Genomic DNA, 8,006 nt, shown 5'->3' with positions numbered 1-8,006 from the left:
CCAGACTCTTCTCCTCTCCTCAGGGAGGAGAGTATTGGACAGAATCATATAGAGGTCATGAAAGGCTAGGCTGTAGGCTTGAGCTAAGTATTGAAACTCTTTAATATAAGAGACAGAGTTTGCAGTGTAAGATCCCAATTTTTTTTCTACTTGAGAAAGGTCAAGCATAGAAAAAGGAACATGAACCCTTAAAATCACATCCAGCCAGAGCCCTCTCGAAGGGGGCCACAACATGTGAAGTTTGAGTCAGCTGAAAAGATGTGGTGACTTGTGGGTTAGGTGGTGCATTAGCATGTGAACATGTGAACGGGTGGTGAGTGGACTAAACTGAGGTGGAGGGACTGGGGTGGAAGGAACAGAAGCGGGAGGAGGTTGTGGGGGAATGTTGACAGGAGAAGAAGCTGCAGATGTAGAGGATGGGGAAGTGGGAGGGGGTGAAAGTGGGGAAAGAGGGGCTGAGGGCAGGGGAGAGCTGTATGGAGGCGGTTCATCAGGTGAGTCGAAAGTGGAGACAGAGAAGAGGAAGAAGGAGGAGAAGGTGTGGAGGCAGAGAGTGGAGAAGATGAGGAGGAAGGAGGCTTGAGAGCAAGGAGTAGATGTTGAGGATTGCATTGGGTGAAGAGATTTGGATGAGATCCTAGCAAGGAAAAAGCCGCCACATAAGGAATCTCGTTGCACTTCTTTGATGGCTCACAGTAATTAAAAAGACCCCGGAGTAACTTGGGATCCAGAGACCCAGACGTGGGCCAAACATTTTGGTGGTCTAGCGGGTATGTGGGCCAGGTTTTTAAATTATCCAAGAGGCCCTGCAAGGGAGAATCGACCAGGAAGATGAGGAATTTCCCATGCTGGAAAGGCAAGATGGGATTCAGAGAAAGAGGGAGAGAGAGAAAAAACCCAGTCCAAAAAGAGCTTCCTGGAAGCTCCGGAGTGGACGCGGGGTCAAGTGGTTATTCCCAAAATGGCCAACTGCTGTGGGGAAATAGACAGAGGGCACTGCCCAGTGGCACGTGCCACTCACCACGGGAGTGAGATCTGTGAGACCCAAATAGAGCTAAGGCCATGGGCAATCTGACATCAGGAGAGTTTTTCTAGTGAAAATGAAAAAGTCAGAAGGATACTGTTTCCAGGTGGAATAGAGTTCCAGGCGGAACGGAGGAGTCAGAACCCATCTGCCAAGAGTGAGAGGAGACGGAGGAGTTAGAAAGGGAGAATTAATCCTATGTCCCAGGCTGTAGATTCCCAGGGGTGACCTTGCAGAGCTCCTGGGGGCCACTGTGACCCTGACAGGTCTGAGTGGTGTACTTCCCCTTCTAAAACACCCAGAATGATTGCCGGACACTCAATGGCCAATTCCCTGGTTCTGGTGAGTTAAGGTTCAAGTGCTCATGGGATGAGGGAACTGACCAACCTGCAGGCTGGTGGTGGGTGTCAGGCAGGTGATCAGAGGAGTGGACTACGACAGGAACAGTTGGGCTAGGAGTTTGGGAATGGGGTTCCACCTTGGGCGACGGAGATCCCTGTCCCCAGTTTCAGCACCAATGTAGGAACGATGGAAAATCTCCATAAATTCAACAAGTCAAACAACTGCAAGGGTGAGGGGTAGCAGGGGCGAGTGGGCTGTTACTTCTTTATTGGCCAAGAATTCACGCCACTTCAGGGATTGGAGGCGCGCCATTCAAAGTTCGTGCAATTCACACGTGTGGACGGAGGGTCAAGTGGGTATTCCCAAAATGCCCGACCGCTGCAGGGAAATAGACAGATTGGAGGTGATGGTTCACACACCTTTCAAAGTTTGTGCCATTCAGTGAGTCATAGACCTGAACTCCAGAAGAGAAGCGCTCGGGGTGCCATCTTTACCAACAGAATTAACTTGAATAAACAAATGGAATGAACACTATAATTAATAAAATAAGCCTGAACCTTACATTGTTTGAAAGAAAATGCACTTTACATAAGAAAATAAAGCTTTTTAAAAAAGTAAAAACAGGGGGAGATTTAGCATTCAAATGTTAATAATAAAAAGTTGGGATGACTATGTTCAGAAGACATAGTTCTGAAGACTAATTCAGAAGACAAAGTATCAAATACAAAAAGATATATATTTGATTATGCTAAATTGGTTAATTTTTTAGGAAACTATGAATGAGTATACCCCTAATAACAGAGCTGCTAATTATGTAAGACAGAAATTGACAGAAATAAATTGAGAAAGAGGTAAATATACAATTATACTTTTTGTTATAGTAGTTATAACTATAGTTAAGGATTTTAACACTTCTCCTTCAAGACTTGATAGAGTAAATAGAAAAATAATCTCTAAGGATCTAGAAAATGTTCCCCAACACTCTGTCTAATTTCACATAACCCATATTGACAGAACATTACAACCAAAATCTGCAGTGTGCACATTTTTTCCCAAATATAAATAGAGCCGACAGTATTGATCAACAATATAGACCATATGCTGAGCTAAAACAAGGCCTCAATAAACATCAAAGAATTGATACCATAAAATGTGTATTCTCTGCTTCTAATGTGATCAAATTAGATATAGATACAAATGTGATATCGCAAATAGTTGGAAATCAATAAACTTACTTTTAAATAGATCATGAATCAAAGACTAATGTTAGAGAGAAGGAAAGATGGTAGAAGAGAGAAGGGTGTTCCGTGGCTCAGGGTTCAAGCAGCAGGAGTACAGCTTCTCCGTGAGGTAGGTAACAGAGGGAAATTCACTGAAATTCAGTATTTGACAGTAAGAGACAGAGAAACCTCAGTGCTGTTAACACAGGATAAGACAGTGTACATTAGAACCAGGGCAGTGGCACCGGTGGCACCAACTTACCTCAGAGGGGAGGGGTAACCCAGGAGGAAAGGGAAACAAAACGAACAAATTTGGCACAGAAGAGCCTGTAGAAGCAGAGGCTGCACAGAGAGCTGGTTTTTGAAGAGTGCTCTAGGATTTTCACCTGGTGAGCAGAGAGCTGAGTTGGGAGCCATCTTGAAGAGGAAGCTGCAGGTCTCTGCTGTAGGAGCTTAGGAGAACACAGCAAGCATTGCCGGACCGTCCTCGCAAGTGCCTGCCATGAGGCCTAGAGTGGCCTGCCACAGTCTGGCTGGGCACAATTCAGGAGCCACTTGTCAAAAGAAACAAACTTTATTTTTAGAACACACACACACACAGCACCATACAGCTCTTCAGGAATTCCCTCAGAGCCCAACTGCCACCACCGGCTTCCCACAAGCCTCTCAACCTCCCCCACTCCTCCTGCTCTTGAGGCCGATTGGCTGGGTCGCGTGGGCAGAGCCAAAAAAAGTCCCCCAATGAGCAGCTCCACGGTCTGAAAGGGCGAGGAAACAGCCCAGTGAGCATCACCACAGAGGAGCCAATCAGTTGGCAGCTAGAAGTTTGCTGGGGCCGCTGTGAGCCAATCATCAGCTAGCAGCTGGAAGTTTGCTGGCAGCTGGAAGTTTGCTGGCAGCTGGAAGTTAGTTGGCAGCTAGAAGTTTGCTGGGGCCCCTTCGACTGTGGCTGTCAACAGTGGCCTGGATGGGGCACAACTTAAACTGGCAGAGAGACAATTGTGCCCAGGGGGATTCTGTCTGAGGATATGGAAGGCAATGCCACTTGCTTTCTTTTGGGGTCTGGTGGTTCATGGAACCAGCCACCAAAGAGTATCCAGAAGTTGGTCAGGTGGGTACAATTGCACCTGGGGTCTGATCCAGGGAAGACCACACTCCTGGGAAGGGAAGTGTGAGGCCTGTGGAGGGTTGGTTACCCTTCCCTATGACTGGACCTCTAAGGAGATCCCTGAGATCCAGACACCCAACAGAAATTGCCATATGTCTGGCCCTAGGGCTGTGTAGATCTCATCTCTCCAGATCAGATACCACCTAACAAGGTTCTAAAGTTCCAGTCAAAGCTAAATGCCAGCCACCAGCCACCAGAACATCAAAGCCATTTAGAACTCTGCATCAGCCCCGTGCTGGTAGTGCATAAATCTAGTTAGTCTGTCTGGACAAAACTCTAGTTGTCAGTCCTTTCCATTCTGTCCTACCTTATACTATTGAGAAGGGGAAGTTGAGAACAATTACAACCAGATTTGGTTCCAGGCCATTGCAGCTGGCAGATTGATGAGCAACACAAAGGAGGCAGATTTAACAATCCCCAACCCTTGCTCTCTCTAAGGAGCACACAACCCAAGGGAAGCAGAAAGAAGGACAGTCTGGCATAGCCAGTAACATCCATTCTTTCCCATACTATTGTCCAGCTTAGAAGAGATAATTCCTTCATTTTTCATTATGATTTTTTTCACTGTTTTTCCTTTTTTCATTGTGTATTTGTGTGTGTTTTTGCTGGGCTAATTGGTTCATGGATTTTTTAATTGCTTTTTTTTTCACCCATTTGATATTTCACCTTGATTTGTTTTAGGAGAGTTAGGATTATTTGTTTACTTTGGTTTATTATTGTTCATTTTTTCTTTTTTCTTTTTTTTATTTCACTTGTTACCCTGTTAATCAGGAACAAGATGAGGATGTCCACTCTCACCATTTCTGCTCAATATAGTTCTTGAAGTTCTAGACAGAGCAATTAGGAAAGAGGAGGAAATTAAAGAGATATAAGTCAGAAAATAAGAAATCAAACCATCTCTGTTGGCTGATGACAAGATCCTATACTTATAAGACCCCCCCCAAAAAAAAAACTCTACCAAAAGTCTTCTAGATTCAACTAAATTAAATTAGCAAAGTTGCAGAATGCAAGATCAACATACAAAAATCAATAGCTTTTCCATACTTCAACAATGAATCTGCTGATAAAGAAACAAAAAAAAAATAGCCCATTCACAAGAGCCTCAAAAAATAAATAAAACAAATTACCTGGGAATAAATCTAAGGAGGTGAAAGACTTCTACAGTGAAAAATATAGAAACTGAATAAAGAAATTTAAAAAGACCCATGTTCATGGATAAGCAGAATTAATATTGTCAAAATGCCATATTTCCAAATGCAATCTACAAACTTCATGGAATGCTCACCAAATTTTGAGTGACTTTCATCACAGAATTAGAAAAAACAGTCCTAGAATTCATGTGGAAGAATAAAAGACCCAGAATATCCCCAACCATCCTGAGCAACAAGAGCAATACTGAAGGCATCACAAAACCCAATCTCAAAAGTTATACTACTGAGCTCCAGGCATGGTAGCATTGTAATCTCAGTGACTCAGGAGGCCAGGACAGGAGAAACAAAAGTTTAAGGCCAGCCTCAGCCATATAGCAAGGCCCTAAGCAACTTAGCAAAACCCTATCTTAAAATAAAAAAGAAGGGAGTAGGGTTCTCAGGATGTAGCTCAGAGGTAAAATACCTCTAGGTTAAATCTGCAGACACCTCACCCCCAAAATAATTATACTGCAGAGCTATAGTAACCAAACCAGTATGGCATTAGCATAAAAGCAGACATGAAGACCAATAGAATAGAACAGAAGATACAAAGTTATCATCATCTGATCCTTGAAAATGTACCAAAAACATATGTTGGAGAAAAGGTAATGTTTTTAACAAATGGTGCTGGGAAACTGGATATCCACATGCAGAAGAATGACACTAGATACCTATGTCTCACCTTGCACAAAAATCAATTCAAGTGGATCAATTTAGGAGTGAGACCAGAAATACTAAAAACTGCTGGAAGAAAATATAGGGGCAACATTCCAACATATTGGCACAACATTGATTTCCTTAATAGATTCCTAAAGTTCAGGCTATGAAACCAAGAATTAATAAGTACAAAAAGGATGGCATCAAATTTAAAAGCTTCTGCACAGCAAAGGAAACAAGGGTGTGAAGAGAGAACCTATAAAATGGAAAAAAAAATTTGCCAGCTACTCTTCCAACAAATCAATATCCAGAATATATACAGAACTCATAAAACACCATAAAGAACAAATAACCCAATCAATAAATGGGCAAATGAAGTAAACAGACATTTCTCAAAAGAAGAAATTAAAATGACCAACAAATATATGAAAAAATATTCAACATCCTTAGCAATTAGGAAGATGACAATCAAAACTAAAGTGAGATTTCATCTCCCCCTTCATCAAGAATACAGGTAATGATAATTGCTGGTGAGCATGTGGAGGAAAAAGGACACTTCTACATTGCTGGTGGGACTGCAAATTAGGTTGGCCACTTTGGAAAGCAATGTGGGGGTTCCTCAAAAGACTAGGAATAGAGGGGCTGAGGTTGTGGCTCAGTGGTGGAATGTTTACCTTGCATTTATGAGGCACTGGGTTTGATCCTCAATATCACAGAAAAATAAATAAAAAATAAAAGTATTTTTTTGTGTCCATCTCTACAACTAAATGTATTTTTTAAAAAAAGATTAGGAATAGAAACACCATATGACCCAAAGATCCCACTCCTTAGTGTTTATCCAAAAGAAGTAAATCCAACATACTGTAGTGATACATGCATACCAACGACCATAGAAGCACAATTCACAATAGCCAAGTTTTCGTATCAGCTTTGATGTCCATCAACAGATGAATGGATAAATAAAATGTGGTAGAGAGACACCATGGAGTTTTACTCAGCCATAAAGAACAAGATATGTCATTTGTGCATAAATGAATGGAATTGAAGAACATTATGCTACATGAACTAAGACTCAAAAAGTCAATGTTTGAATGCTTTCTCTCACATTCAAAAGCTACAGAGACGTAGGAAAGAAAAAAAAAGAAAGAAATATAAAAAAAATAGAAGGGGGATCTCATGAAAATAGAAGGAAGATCAATAGAATAAAGGAAGGGAATCAAGTAGGAGGGAGGAAGGGTGAACATGGGAAAGTATTGGGGAGTGAGATCTACCCAATTATGATATGTCTATGTATGAATGGATCACAATGAATCATATCTATGTAATTTTAATTAGTAATTTAATTCATAAAATTAGTGTATGTAAAACATTTTAATTTATATGTGCAGAAGTATATAATTATAAAGCACTAATTAAAATCACAATAATGAAAGGGAGATCTGTAAAGTAGAACAAGCAGATTAAGGGAGGGGGAGCGGAATGAAGAGTAAGGTACCGGGGAATGAGAGTGATCAAATTATTATGTGAATGTACGAGTATGGCCTAATGAAGACTGCTGTCATGTTCATTTATAATGCACCAAAAAGTTTAAAGTAAGAAAAATACAAATTTTTAAAAAATCACAAGAAAAAGTAAAATATTTTAACCTAACCACAACAAAAAGTGAACATTTTAATACTGGAGAAATATTAAGAGAAAGACACAGTATTCAATGTTGAAGTGAGACAAGAAAATAGCTTTCTATTTACTTATACAAATGACCTAAACTGTCTATGGAAGAAAAAGATTGGAACCAAATATACATAAAAAGGAAGAGATAATATAGAGAGATGACAAAAGAAACAACATAGAAAGCAGACAGAAAATTGAAAAGTTTAAGCAATCCAAAAGTTAATTCTTTGAAGAATCAAGAAAATATTTTTATCTTTAGCCCAAAATAGAATAAAATTCAAATAGATAAAACATAAATCAATATGCCAGGAATGAGGAGCATTGCCACAGATCTTATAGACATTAAAGAAATACTATGAAATATTCTTAAAAAAAAGTTTGCCAAAGAATAGAGCCAACTTACATAGCCAAATTCCATAAGAACATAATTTATGAAAATCAACTCAAGAACGAATAGCCTTGATTTGTTTCATTTCTGGCAAAGAAATAGCATTTGAGACTTTAAAAACCTCCCATAAAGAAAACCCCAATCTGATACAGTTGTTTGCAAATAAATCCAAAGAAATATCCCAAAAGCCTTCTAGAATTAATGAGTGGATTTAGCAATGCCACATGATGCAGTGACTATATATGAAATTCAAGTATGTTTCTACTCACTAGCAACAAACATTTAGAAAATGAAATTTAAGTCAGGTGCAATGGTACACACCTATAATACAAGCAGCTCAGGAGGC

Source organism: Ictidomys tridecemlineatus, chromosome 12, assembly GCF_052094955.1.
Source record: "Ictidomys tridecemlineatus isolate mIctTri1 chromosome 12, mIctTri1.hap1, whole genome shotgun sequence".
Classification (NCBI taxonomy): domain Eukaryota; kingdom Metazoa; phylum Chordata; class Mammalia; order Rodentia; family Sciuridae; genus Ictidomys; species Ictidomys tridecemlineatus.
The sequence above is the reverse complement of the archived record's forward strand: the minus strand, read 5'-3'. Positions refer to the sequence as shown.